The sequence below is a fragment of the Lepus europaeus genome, chromosome 6, assembly GCF_033115175.1.
Source record: "Lepus europaeus isolate LE1 chromosome 6, mLepTim1.pri, whole genome shotgun sequence".
Lineage (NCBI taxonomy): Eukaryota > Metazoa > Chordata > Mammalia > Lagomorpha > Leporidae > Lepus > Lepus europaeus.
The window spans coordinates 63,791,960-63,804,536 of NC_084832.1; the positions used below are offsets into that span (position 1 = coordinate 63,791,960).

The following is a 12,577-nucleotide window of genomic DNA, read 5'->3' on the forward strand; positions in this document are numbered from 1 at the left end:
TCCATTACCTGCCTACAACACCCAAGAATGTAAGCTCCATGAAGGCTGGGATTTATCTGTTTTGTTCCATGACGACTATTCTTTTTAAATAGAATAAATTTGTATCCCTCTCTATACAAATGTTTCAAATCTATTAGTGCTAATTGTCAAAAATTAGTATTTTCATACTGGCAAGACAATAATGAAAATATTAACTGATATAAAAATCTAAGTTAAAATTTACAAATTCTTTTAAGTGACGTATTTAAGTTTTCTTGACGTATAGGACAACAAATACTAGACTGATAGCCTCACCACAAAAATGGTATTTAAACTAATCACATGGAAATTTTAAAATAAAGGAATGAGAATTTGGCCTAGAAGTTAAGATGCCAGTTAAGATGTGCACATCCCATATCAGAGTGCCTGGGTCTGATTCCCAGCTCCTTGCCAATGCAGATCCTGGGAGGTAACAGTGATGTCTCAAGTAGTTGGGTTCCTGCCACTTGTATGTGGGAGACCTACATTAAATATTCCCAATCCAGCCCAATCTTGGCCATTGTGTAGTGAACTAGGAGATGAGAGCTCTGTATTTCTGTGGGGCGGAGGAGGGGGGAAGGGAGTTACCCTATAGTTACTATCATTAGCTATTAAGACTAAAGAAAAAAAAGTCTGAGTAGTTTTATAAGAATTTGTATTTTCTGGAACTATTAGATCTATAAGCATAAGTATTCCCAAAGATTATAAAACAATAAAATATAGGGGCCGGCGCTGTGGTGCAGCAGGTTAATGCCTTGGCCTGGGGTGTCAGCATCCCATATGGGCTCTGGTTCGGGACACAGCTACTCCATTTCCAATCCAGCTCTCTGCTATGGCCTGGGAAAGCAGTGGAGGATGGTCCGGGTCCTTGGAACCCTGTAATCGCGTGAGAGGCCCGAAAGAAGCTCCTGCCTCCGGACTGGTGCAGCTCCGGCTATTGCGGCCAGCTGGGGGTGAGCCAGCAGATGGAAGATCTCTCTCTCTCTCTGCCTCTCCTCAATCTGTGTGGCTCTGACTTGCAAATAAGTAAATAAAAATCTTTAAAAAATAAAATAATAAAATATAGAAATAAGCCAACTATGGGGTACTTAAATTGAGTCACTCAGGCTAAGATAAAAGAAAGTTTTAAGTTATAAAAGAAAGATATGCAGAATAGATTCAACAATCAAACTGAGGAATATTTAATATACAGGTAGCTTATATTTTTCTTTTTTGGGAGGTCAGAAATTCTCAAAATCTACCCATAGAGCATAAGAGACATATGAACAATAACAACACTCTTCAGGCAGTTTACATTTCTTCAAAACACAAAAATCCAATCACAAGAATACAATAAATTTCAGGTTACTCAAAGTCCTAAAGAGAGGATCTGTACTCATCAATATCTAAGGGCATTACTTATGAAGTTTTTACATGAATTCTGTATATTAATAATCAAGAAGTAAGCCCAAACAGGAATTAAATGGTGAATTTAATTTTCAGTATAACAAAGACAAAAAATAGCAACTAACTTCTCACCTTGTACATCAATTTTAATATAAAAAGTTTAAACATTTATTCTTCCAACATATTTTTTTAAGTATTTTAAAAAAACAAAGAAAATTAGAAACACCTAGGACGTACTTAATAAACAAGGTAAGAACATAAACTACTAAATTTCTGATGGAGGATTTAGTTCTGTATTAAACAGGCTCAAGCTAATAGTAATAAAACAGAAGTTATAAAAAATCCTTTGACAGAGAAAAAAACTTTTAATACATGAGAATGTACTGATGATGGTCTCTTTCTTCTTTCTCTTAGATATCCAAGTGATATATCTATATACTTTCTAGATACAAATCTATTTCAAAAGTTTAAGGCAGGGGCTGGCGCTGTGGCGTAGCGGGTAAAGCCGGCGCCTGCAGTGCCAGCATCCCATATAGGCTGCTCCACTTCTGATCCAGCTCTCTGCTATGGCCTGGGAAAGCAGTAGAAGATGGCCCAAGTCCTTGGGCCACTGCACCCACAGGGGAGACCCATAAGAAGCTCCTGGCTCCTAGCTTTGGATTGGCTCAGCTCTGGCCATTGCAATCACTTGGGGAGTGAACCAGCAGATGGAAGACCCCTCTCTCTCTCTGCCTCTCTGTAATTCTGCCTTTCAAATAAATACATCTTAAAAAAAAATTTAAGGCAGTATTTTTATTCCCTTTTCATATTATTCAACGACAAAACAAGACTCAGAATTAAAACTTTTTCCACGAGGAAGAAACAGTAATATCCACCTGCAAAAGGGGAAAAAAAAAATCAATTTCATCTAGAATGTCAATTCTAAATAGATTAACTGGAAAATCATGGATTATGAAAGTAAAACCTTGCTAATCCAAGTATGGCTAACTTGTGCATCTACTGGCAAGAATGCTTAGTGGCTGTTAACTCTATACTAACAAAAAGGATACAGACTGTATTGAAGAAAACCTCTAATGTTAAATGTGGAATTCAGTCTTTGGCAAATCTTTCAAATCTGCTATCACATATACATCTGTGTACTCAAAAAAGATTTGTATTTGAATACAAGATACAAAATGAATTGCTGAATGACTGAAATTCATCTTACTACCTCCTAGATGCTTGCTTGATGTCTTCTCAGCTCCAAACTCATCATCTCACAATCCAACTAACAGTTTGAAAATGATCAATACCAGAATTATTTGGGATTAACTTAAAAGAAAAACTAAATATACATCCATACATTTAGAAACACAAATATAAAAAAACAAAAACAACTTCTAGGCTGTTCTGGAAAATATTGGGCAGTATATTGGACAAACTCTTTAATTCATTCAATAAATATTTCTAGGCATGAAACCAAAAACTATTGTTAATCTTTTGTATAGTGGATAAAAGGAAATAAAGGAAACAGGTTAAGAGTGTGATGAATGATTTTTAAGAGTACCAAGGCAATACTATTTACATATAAGAGCTGGCATTTAATTCTAGCCACCACATATGTGAGGGTATTTCAAAATGTTCGTGGAGAACATAATTGAAAAATAATCCATGCACAATTTTTGCATAACATGCAATTTCCATGAACTTCAAAAAGACCCTGTGTATAGTGTATTGCTTCTTTATTTTGGGGAAAAAAATTGTGGGTAAAAAAGGTGAAAATTTTTTTAAAGCTAGAGTTTTTCTCTTATATTATTTCTTACCTTCAAATTTGAATTTAAATGGAAGATCCTTTACCCCTTGAATATAATCTTTAAATTACAGTTTAAATAGGATTTCCAAAAGACAATTATGACTGATATTAAAAACTGATTTTATACTGTAGATTTTCTGCTTGAAACCAAACAGTAAAATATTTCTTGTAGAAAACATCAGTTATGGTACACTGTACAAACATAGTCATCCTGAATGTCAATGTTTTATTTAAGGACTATAAATATCAGATGTAGGCAACAGAAGGTAAAGAAAGTATTTTCTCCCAATTAAATTGTTTTACTGTATTTATAAAGTTAATAGCTACCATCATAACTGTCTTACTCTGAAGTTAAATAGTATATATATAAAAAACTAAACAAGATCTTCATATTTTCACTTGGTCAAAAGTCTTCAGCTAAGGAGTTAAGACATTTAATAAAAAAAGCGGAGGGGCCAGCACTGTGGTGCAGAGGTTTAAGTTTCCCGCCTGCAACACCAGCATCCCGTATGGGCTCTGGTTTGAGTCTTAGCTGCTCCACTTGTAAGCCATCTCCCTGCTGGTTGCCTGGGAAGACAGCTGAGGATGGCCTACAAGCTTGGGCCCCTGCCACCCACGTGGAAGACCCAGTGGATCAGCCTGGCCCAGCCCTGACAGCTGCAGCCATTTGGGGAATGAACCAGCAGATGGAAGATTTCTGTTTCTCACTCTCTAACTCTGCCTTTCAAATAAATAAATAAATCATAAAAAAAAAAAAAAGTAAGAACAATATACTATGATAGTTTGAAGACACAAGATTACAATCTTAATCTGTCATCTGTAGCAAATTATTTTGAGGTTTTTTTTTAACTACCCAATGACTACACTGTTATTCTGTAAGATATTTTATACCTTTAAAATTCTTATTAAGCTGCAGTACAGTGGGTTTAGCCATGGCCTACAGAGCCAGTGTCTGTTATGGGTGCTGGGTTCAAATCCCGGCTGCTCTACTTCCAATTCGTCTCCTTGCTAACGTTCCTGGTAAAGCAACGGAGGATAGCCCAAGTCCTTGGGCCCTTGAACCCCATGGAAGATGCAGAAGAAATTCCTGTCTTCTGCTTGGCCCACCTGCAGTCATTGCAGCGTCTGAGGAGTGAACCAGCAGATGGTGGGTGTCTTTCTCTGTAACTCTGCCTTTAAATAAATAAATTCTATATATACACACTTATATCTATATACGTATATCTTTTTTTCTATCTATCTATCTATCTATCTATCTAACCAATCAGCTGTTATTAAGTGTATCATAAAAACCCCATTTTTTAAAATTTGAGAGGCTGCTAGTTCACTTCCCAAATGCCACCCAACGGCAGGGATTGGGTTGGGTTGCAGTCAGGATCTCAGTTCAAATCTCCCACATGAATGGCGGGAACACAACTGCTTGAGCAGTAACTGCTGCCTCCCAGGCACCCAGCAGTATGAAGCTGGAGTCAGGAGCTGAAGCTGGTATAAGACCAAATAGATATGACATGGACATCTTAGCTAGTGGGCCATACACCTGCTCCTTATGTGCATTTTAAGACTCAGAATTTAATTCATATGTTTTGATGCATTCCCCCCTTCACATATAAGGAAATATTTAGAAACATTATGAAGCAGTATTTCTTGAATTCTATTCAAAATACAAAATATATGTTTTATCTGTTAGACAAGAATGTTTAATTTTAAAACAAAGGGAAAACTAGTACATGTACTATCTTAAGTAAAAAATCTGAATATTTACCTTGAATAAACATGCTTAGTAAAATAAATTCATCTGAAGCTGCACAAGTTCTTTCAGGAATCACTTGATGACATTCAACACAATCATTAAATTGTAATCACCATTGGTTCTCTGTATCTGGGTTCCTCATGCATGAATTCAACTAACTACAGATCAAAAGTATTTTCAAAAAACTCCATTTGTATTAAACATTGTACAGACTTTTCCCCTTATCATTATTCCCTAAACAATATAGGGAATAACAACTATTTCCTTAGCATTTACAGACATGACTTAAAATATATGGGAGGTTGTGTATAGGTTATATGCAAATACTACACTATTTTATACGAAGGCATCACAGAACTTGGTATTTGCAGAGGACCTACCAACCTCCCATGGATATTAGGGGACAAATGTATACAACTTTAGTAGACATAATACATCTGAAAAGATTATGTACTAACTTATATTTACAGAATCATGCTAAACATGAAATTAAGAATACTGAAAACTAATTATTACTAAAACTGAAAACACATCAATAACATTTATATTAAAATACAACCGTAGAGTATGGCCAACCTTACTTCAGCAGCACAGTTAATACTGGAGATAATTTTAGAATCTTAACGCCAGTATTTACGTGCTGCTAAGGCACTGCTGACATTGCTATGTATCATAAGAGCTATGAATAAAAAGGAACATTTTCTTCAGAAGATCAGATCCTTGTATTTTTGAGGCAGCACAATATGGCCTGCACCTTTTTAAACTCCACAAACCATTATGTGCTGCTACTTTACTCCAAGGTTTTTTTTTGTTTTGTTTTTAATACACATTAACACCTAAAGAATACAAAAAAGTTTTAGAAAAATACATTAAAAGAAACCCATGTTTATAGATTCTGATGTTGATGTTTTTAGAAACTTTTGAGTAAAATTTATTTTTAAATCAGAACTGTAATAAAAAGCTTAGTTGGTGCCCAGCAGTGTACAGTTCACAAAACACAAAGATGTATTTTTCTCCTAAGCCAACTTAAGGCAATACAATTAAATGTTTAACAAAACTTTTGAATATATTCAACATGTGAAGATTTTTGTCTTTCTACCAGCAAAAAAGGTGAATCAACGAAAAAAAATTTTTTTTACCTTGGTAAAAGTGGAATTTACATCTGGAAGTGCACCCTCAAAAGACATCTTCATCAAGTAACATGTCAAGAAGGAAACAAATAAATGTAAGCAGACAAAAATACAAATATACTTTTAAAGACAAAGACTAGAAATCACCCAAAATATTTTAATATAACAAATCAATCCTGCCTTAATTTGTTGTAAAAATAAACCCAAATAGTAGCTCTCAATTTTTTTTTATTAGAAGTTACTCAGTAATGGATTACGAATTGATATTAATAACAAGTAATTCTAGACTATGAAGTCTTAGAATGATGAGTTAACTTGGTATTCTCAGAAGGCATATCAAACAGCAACTGTTTACACAAACTATTCTCACTACTGCATATTAATTTTTCTTTTTTTTGACAGGCAGAGTGGATGGATAGTGTGAGAGAGAGAAACAGAAAGGTCTTCCTTTGCCGTTGGTTCACCCTCCAATGGCCGCCGCAGCTGGTGTGCTGTGGCTGGCGCACTGCGCTGATCTGATGGCAGGAGCCAGGTGCTTCTCCTGGTCTCCCATGCGGGTGCAGGGCCCAAGCATTTGGGCCATCCTCCACTGCACTCCCTGGCCATAGCAGAAAGCTGGCCTGAAAGAGGGGCAACCGGGACAGAATCCGGCGCCCCGACCGGGACTAGACCTGGTGTGCCGGCGCAGCAAGGCGGAGGATTAGCCTATTGAGCCACGGCGCCAGCCCATATTAAATTTTTTTGTATTTTCCTCAATTAAATGTTTGTGGCAAATCCCCTAAGCAATCTATGTTTCATCTATTACTGTCTCATATTTCTGCATGATTTTTTCTTTTTCTTTTTTTTTTTTGACAGGCAGAGTGGATAGTGAGAGACAGCTAGAGAGAGACAGAGAGAAAGGTCTTCCTTTTCCCTTGGTTCACCCCCCAGTGGCCACTGCAGCCGGCGCATGGCGCTGATTCGAAGCCAGGAGCCAGGTGCTTCTCCTGGTCTCCCATGCAGGTGCAGGGCCCAAGGACTTAGGCCATCCTCCACTGTACTCCTAGGCCAAAGCAGAGAGTAGGACAGGAAGAGGGGCAACCGGGACAGAATTCGGCACCCCAACTGGGACTAGAACCTGGGATGCCGGCACTGCAGGCGGAGGATTAGCCAAGTGAGCCGCAGCGCCAACCAGTCAATGCACTTTCAAACATGAAATCATGTAGCTTTTCATTTAACGAATATTTTACTGAGCATCTACTACATGCCAGTCACTGTCCCACTCAACACTAGCTGGTACAGCAATGCACCAGAATTTTTTCTAAGAATTTAAGATCATTTAAATCACAAGATACAGAATCATTAAATAATAACCGGTCAAGACCACAGACTGTCTCTGTACAGCAGATGTAAACACTGAATGACTATTCCAAAATCAAATGAATGACTAGAAGAAAATTAACTGGGTCATTTAAATTACAATCTTTTGTTCACAGTTCATATATTTGCAAGTAAGCCAAGAGTAATAACTTGAACGAAACATAAATATTCTAATTTATGCCAATGCCTTCTTTATAACTCATAAAATTTTTTTAACAAAATTGTTTTATTTATTTGAAAGGCCAGAATTCAGACAGAGATTACCTGCCGGTTCACTCCCCAAATGGTTGCAGTCAGGCCTGGGGCAGGCCAAAGCCAGGAGTGAGCAATCTGACCCAAGTCCCTGATATGGATAGCAGGGTCTCAAGTGCTTGGGCCATCATCTGCTGCCCTCCCAGGTTCATTAGTAGGAAGCTGGGTAAGATGTGGAGCTGGGACTTGAACTGGTACTGTGATATGAGAGGCCAGTGTCACAAAGCAGAGGCTTAACCCATTATGCCACAATGCTGGCCAATAGAAAAATTCTCACCAACAGTAATGTTTTATTACTTTTAAATTTTGTGGTTAAATACACATCACAAAATTTATTTTAGCAATGTTTCAGTGTATACTCTTGTGGCATGAAGACCATTACTGTGCAATCATTATCACCTTCGTCTCCAGAATTTTTTAAACCTTATCAAGCTGCTTCTGTATCCTTTAAACACTAACTGCCCATTCTCCCTTACCTCTGAGTCCCAGGAAAAAATTATTCTCTATGAATGTACCTATTCTAAGTACCTCATATAAGTGGAATCAGATGTTATTAGTCCTGTGTCTTATTTCCACTTAGCATAATTTTATCAAGATTCATCCATGTTACAGCATGTATTAGTTTCTTTCCTTTTCATGCCACAGAAATTATTTCTGAGATTCTTCTTTAAATTATTTTGGATATAAACCCCAAGGTGTAACTATTGCTGGGTCATATGGTAATTCTGTTTTTAATTTCTTGAGGAACTGCTGTACTGATTTCCACAGTGGCTATATCATTTTACATCCCCACCAGCAATTTCAAGGGTTACCAATTTCTCCACATTCTTGCCAACACTGTTTTCTTGATTACTGGCCATCTATTAGGAGTAAAGGGGCTTCTCAAGGTTTTGATTTGTATCTCCTTAATGACTGATTACTGATGCTGAGTATCGATGTTTATTGGCCATTTGTTTATCTTCTTTGCAGGCATATTCATTCAAGTTTTGTCCATTTTTTATCAAGTTGTTTATTTTGTTGAGTTCTTTATGTTTTATGGGTACTGACACTTTATATTTGATTTGCAAATTTTTCTCCCATTCTGCAGACTGCTTAATCACTTTGTTGACAGTACATTTTGATGTACTAAAGTTTTAAATTTTGATGTCTTTTTGTTGTTGCCTATGTTTTTTGTGTCATATCCAATAAACAACTGTCAAGTTCAATGTCTTAAAGGTTTTTCTTATGTTTTCTTCTAAATGTTTCAAGTTCTAGCTCTTATATTTAGGCTTTTCATTGATTTTGAGTTAGTTTTTTGATATATGGTATAAGCCAAATGTCCACCCTAATTCTTTTCTCTGTATTTGTTGAAAAAGACTGTCTTGGGCCGGCGCCATGGCTCACTAGGCTAATCCTCCGCCTTGCGGCGCCGGCACACCGGGTTCTAGTCCCGGTTGGGGCACCGGATTCTGTCCCGGTTGCCCCTCTTCCAGGCCAGCTCTCTGCTGTGGCCAGGGAGTGCAGTGGAGGATGGCCCAAGTGCTTGGGCCCTGCACCCCATGGGAGACCAGGAGAAGCACCTGGCTCCTGCCATCGGATCAGCGCGGTGCGCCGGTCGCAGCGTGCCAACCGCGGCGGCCATTGGAGGGTGAACCAATGGCAAAGGAAGACCTTTCTCTCTGTCTCTCTCTCACTGTCCACTCTGCCTGTCAAAAAGAAAAAAAAAAAAAAAGAAGAAAAAGACTGTCTTAAAACTAACTGAGCACCAAAGGGAAACCTGTGGAAGTGAAATGGACACTATGAGAAATAGTGACTTGATCAGCTATGGTGCTGACTGTTGATGTACAATGTAATACTTTATCCATTTTAGTATTTTTTTTTTTGTGAACTCTGTAATTAACACACAATTATTCTTAGGTGTCTAAATCTTAACTGAAAAGTGATCCCAGTTAAATATAAGAATGAGAAAAAGAGAGGGAGGAGATGTACAATTGGGGACATGCTCAATTGGACTTGCCCCAAATGATGGAGTTAGAAAAGTGCCAGGGGATTCCAATACAATCCCATCAAGGTGGCATGTACCAATGCCATCTCACCAGTCCAGGTGATCAATTTCAGTTCACAACTGATCACACTGATAGATCTAAGAGTCAAAGGGATCACACAAACAAGATTAATGTCTGCTAATAATAACTGATAAAAAAAAAAAAAAAGGGAGAGAAGGATCCAAGATGGAAAGGGGGAGACACAGCAGACTCAATGAAGGATCTCAGCGAGTGTGATCCCAGTGGAAAGAACGGGGCCATCAAAGTAGGAGGTACCTTTCTCTGAAGAGAGGAGAGAACTTCCACTTTGACTATTGGCTTTGTTGGAATAGGATCGAAGTCGGCGAACCCTAAAGGCTTCCATAGCCTCGGCAACTCATGGCTAGAGCCTAGGGAGATTACTGACGCCATAAACAAGAGTGTCAGTTGTTAAGTCAACAATAGGAAGGAATCACTGTGCACTTACTCCCCATATAGGCTCTCTGTCCTTAATGTGTGTACTATGTGAATTAACAGTATAACTAGTACTCAAACAGTACTTTACACTTTGTGTTTCTGTGTGGGTGCAAACTGATGAAATCTTTACTTAGTATATACTAAAGCGATCTTCTGTATATAAAGATAATTGAAAATGAAAAAAAAAAAAAACCCTTGGTTTTAAATTGGAAATTACATAGAAAAATAATCAATTTTTTAAAAAAAATATCTTGCAGGATCTCTGTCATTAATGTGATATACACTGTTATTTAATGCTATAACTAGTACTCCAACAGTATTTTTTCACTTTGTGTTGCTATGTGAGGGCAAACTGTTGAAATCTTTATATATACTAAACTGATTTTCTGTATATAAAGAGAATTGAAAATGAATCTTGATGGGAATGGAAGGGGAGAGCGAGTGGGAAAGGGGAGGGTTGCGGGTGGGGGGGAAGCCTTTGTAATCCATAAGCTGTACTTTGGAAATTTATATTCATTAAATAAAAAAAATAAAATAAATAAATAAAAAGAAGAAACAGAGATCTAAAAAAAAGAAAAGAAAAAGACTGTCTTAGAGGGCAGAGTTGTGGTGTAGTGGGTTAAGCTACTGCCTGAAATATGGGCATCCCGTATGAGAATTAGTTTGATTTCCAGCTGCTCTACTTCCAATTCTGCTCCTTATTAATGGCCTGGGAAAGCAGTGGAGGATGACCTAAGTTAGGTATTTAGGAAAAAAAAAGTTCCATATATTATAGAAGCATAATGAAGCAGATGTTGAGTGGAAAAGAGATTGACCAAGCATGATGCTGTAGTGGTCACCATGTAGGCAGCAAGGAGAATGAAAAAAATTACTTATAATTTCAGTAAAATGATTATCCTCTCCTCTGAGTAATTCTTTAAAACCCCTCGAAGAACCTAGATGCTTATAAACAAATGATTTTCCAATTTTTTTCCCATTCCTTGAGTTGTACATGCCTACCTGACCTTACTATTTACTAAAGCTACTACTAGAAGCTAAAACACTAAATCACTATTTTTAAGGACAACTAAATCAGTCTGTCTTCAGTGAATTCTTACTTCAATCATTCTTACTTCAATTTTTTCTGGTATGGCCCATGCCATCTCTCCATTCTTGTATATCTTTGTGCCTCCATCCCTTAAATTTCTGCTTTTGAGGTTGCTAGCTAAAGCAAAGATAAGGAAAAATTCCCAAAGGCTAGGCAGAATAAAAGCAAAGAACTACATTAAAGAGGAAAGTAACAACAACAACAACAATAAAATAGAACCATTCAGTTTATACCCTTTATACAAGCCCTAGGTCCAAGTCTGGTAGTTTATATTCTGGGCTATAGGACCTTCATCATCTCTACTGACTTCTGCTACATTTCAACTTTCCATTCTTATGATCTCCTAAGAAAATAATATTTTGAAAGGTGAGACAAAAATAAGTAAATTAAATGTCTTGCTTAAGATGTTAACTTCTATACAAATCTGAGTAGAGTCTTTAAATACCTTTTTTTTTTTTTTTCTGCTTTGGAAAACAGAATTAAGGGACTAGCGCTGTGGCGTAGCAGGTAAAGCCACCGCCTGCAGTGCCGACATCCCAGATGGGTGCTGGTTCAAGTCCTGGCTGCTCCACTTCTGATCCAGCTCTCTGCTGTGGCCTGGGAAGGCAGTGGAGGATGGCCCAAGTGCTTGGGCCCTTGCACCTGCATGGGAGACCAGGAGGAAGCACCTGGCTCCTGGCTTTGGATTGGCGCAGTTCTGGCCATAGTGGCCATTTGGGGAGGGGGGTGACAACCAATGAAAGGAAGACCTTTCTGTCTCTCTCTCTCACTGTCTATAACACTACCTGTGAAACAAACAAATAATTAAATAAAAGAAGATGACCCAAGTCCTTGGGCCCCTGCACCCGCATGGGAGACCTGGAAGAAGCTCCTGGCTTCTGACTGGCGCACCTCTGGCCGTTGCGGCCAACTGGAGAGTGAACTGGTGGATGGAAGACCTCTCTCTCTCTGACTCTCCTTTTCTGTGTAACTCTTTCAAATAAGTAAATAAATCTTTAACAAAAAAAAATAACAAATTTAAAATACAGTAAAATGACAGTGTATATGATGACTTATCCCTTTAGATGATTTACAACTCTAATTTTGTTTTCATTAACATTTTGGTTGAGGTAGGTTTACTTCATATCTTACAAGTACTGTAATCTCAGTGCATCTAGTTCACACAGGACATTACTGCATTTAACAAAAACATTTAAAAATTCTAGGCATGCTGCCTAAACCATAAAATCAACCTGAGTGCAGCAGGATCACTGGCCAATTTTTGCATTTGTAACTTATTACTAATATAATAAGCAGCAGAAATAGTTTGTTGGGGCAGCAATG

At 37.7% G+C, this 12,577-nt stretch overlaps 1 long non-coding RNA gene across 18 annotated transcripts in view; it reads right to left on the bottom strand.

The window, feature by feature from the left end:
* The window catches only part of LOC133761667 (uncharacterized), a 123,317-nt gene that overhangs the window by 37,466 nt on the left and 73,274 nt on the right, over nucleotides 1–12,577 (bottom strand). For 15 of the 18 annotated variants that reach the window (XR_009866201.1, XR_009866199.1, XR_009866208.1 and 12 more), the window contains 2 exons: nucleotides 6,086–6,133; nucleotides 4,959–5,104 (listed from right to left, as the gene is read on the bottom strand). This is a non-coding gene — a long non-coding RNA (uncharacterized LOC133761667). The remainder of the gene's footprint in view (nucleotides 1–4,958; nucleotides 5,105–6,085; nucleotides 6,134–12,577) is intronic. The other 3 variants (XR_009866206.1, XR_009866200.1, XR_009866197.1) reach the window with 1 other exon arrangement.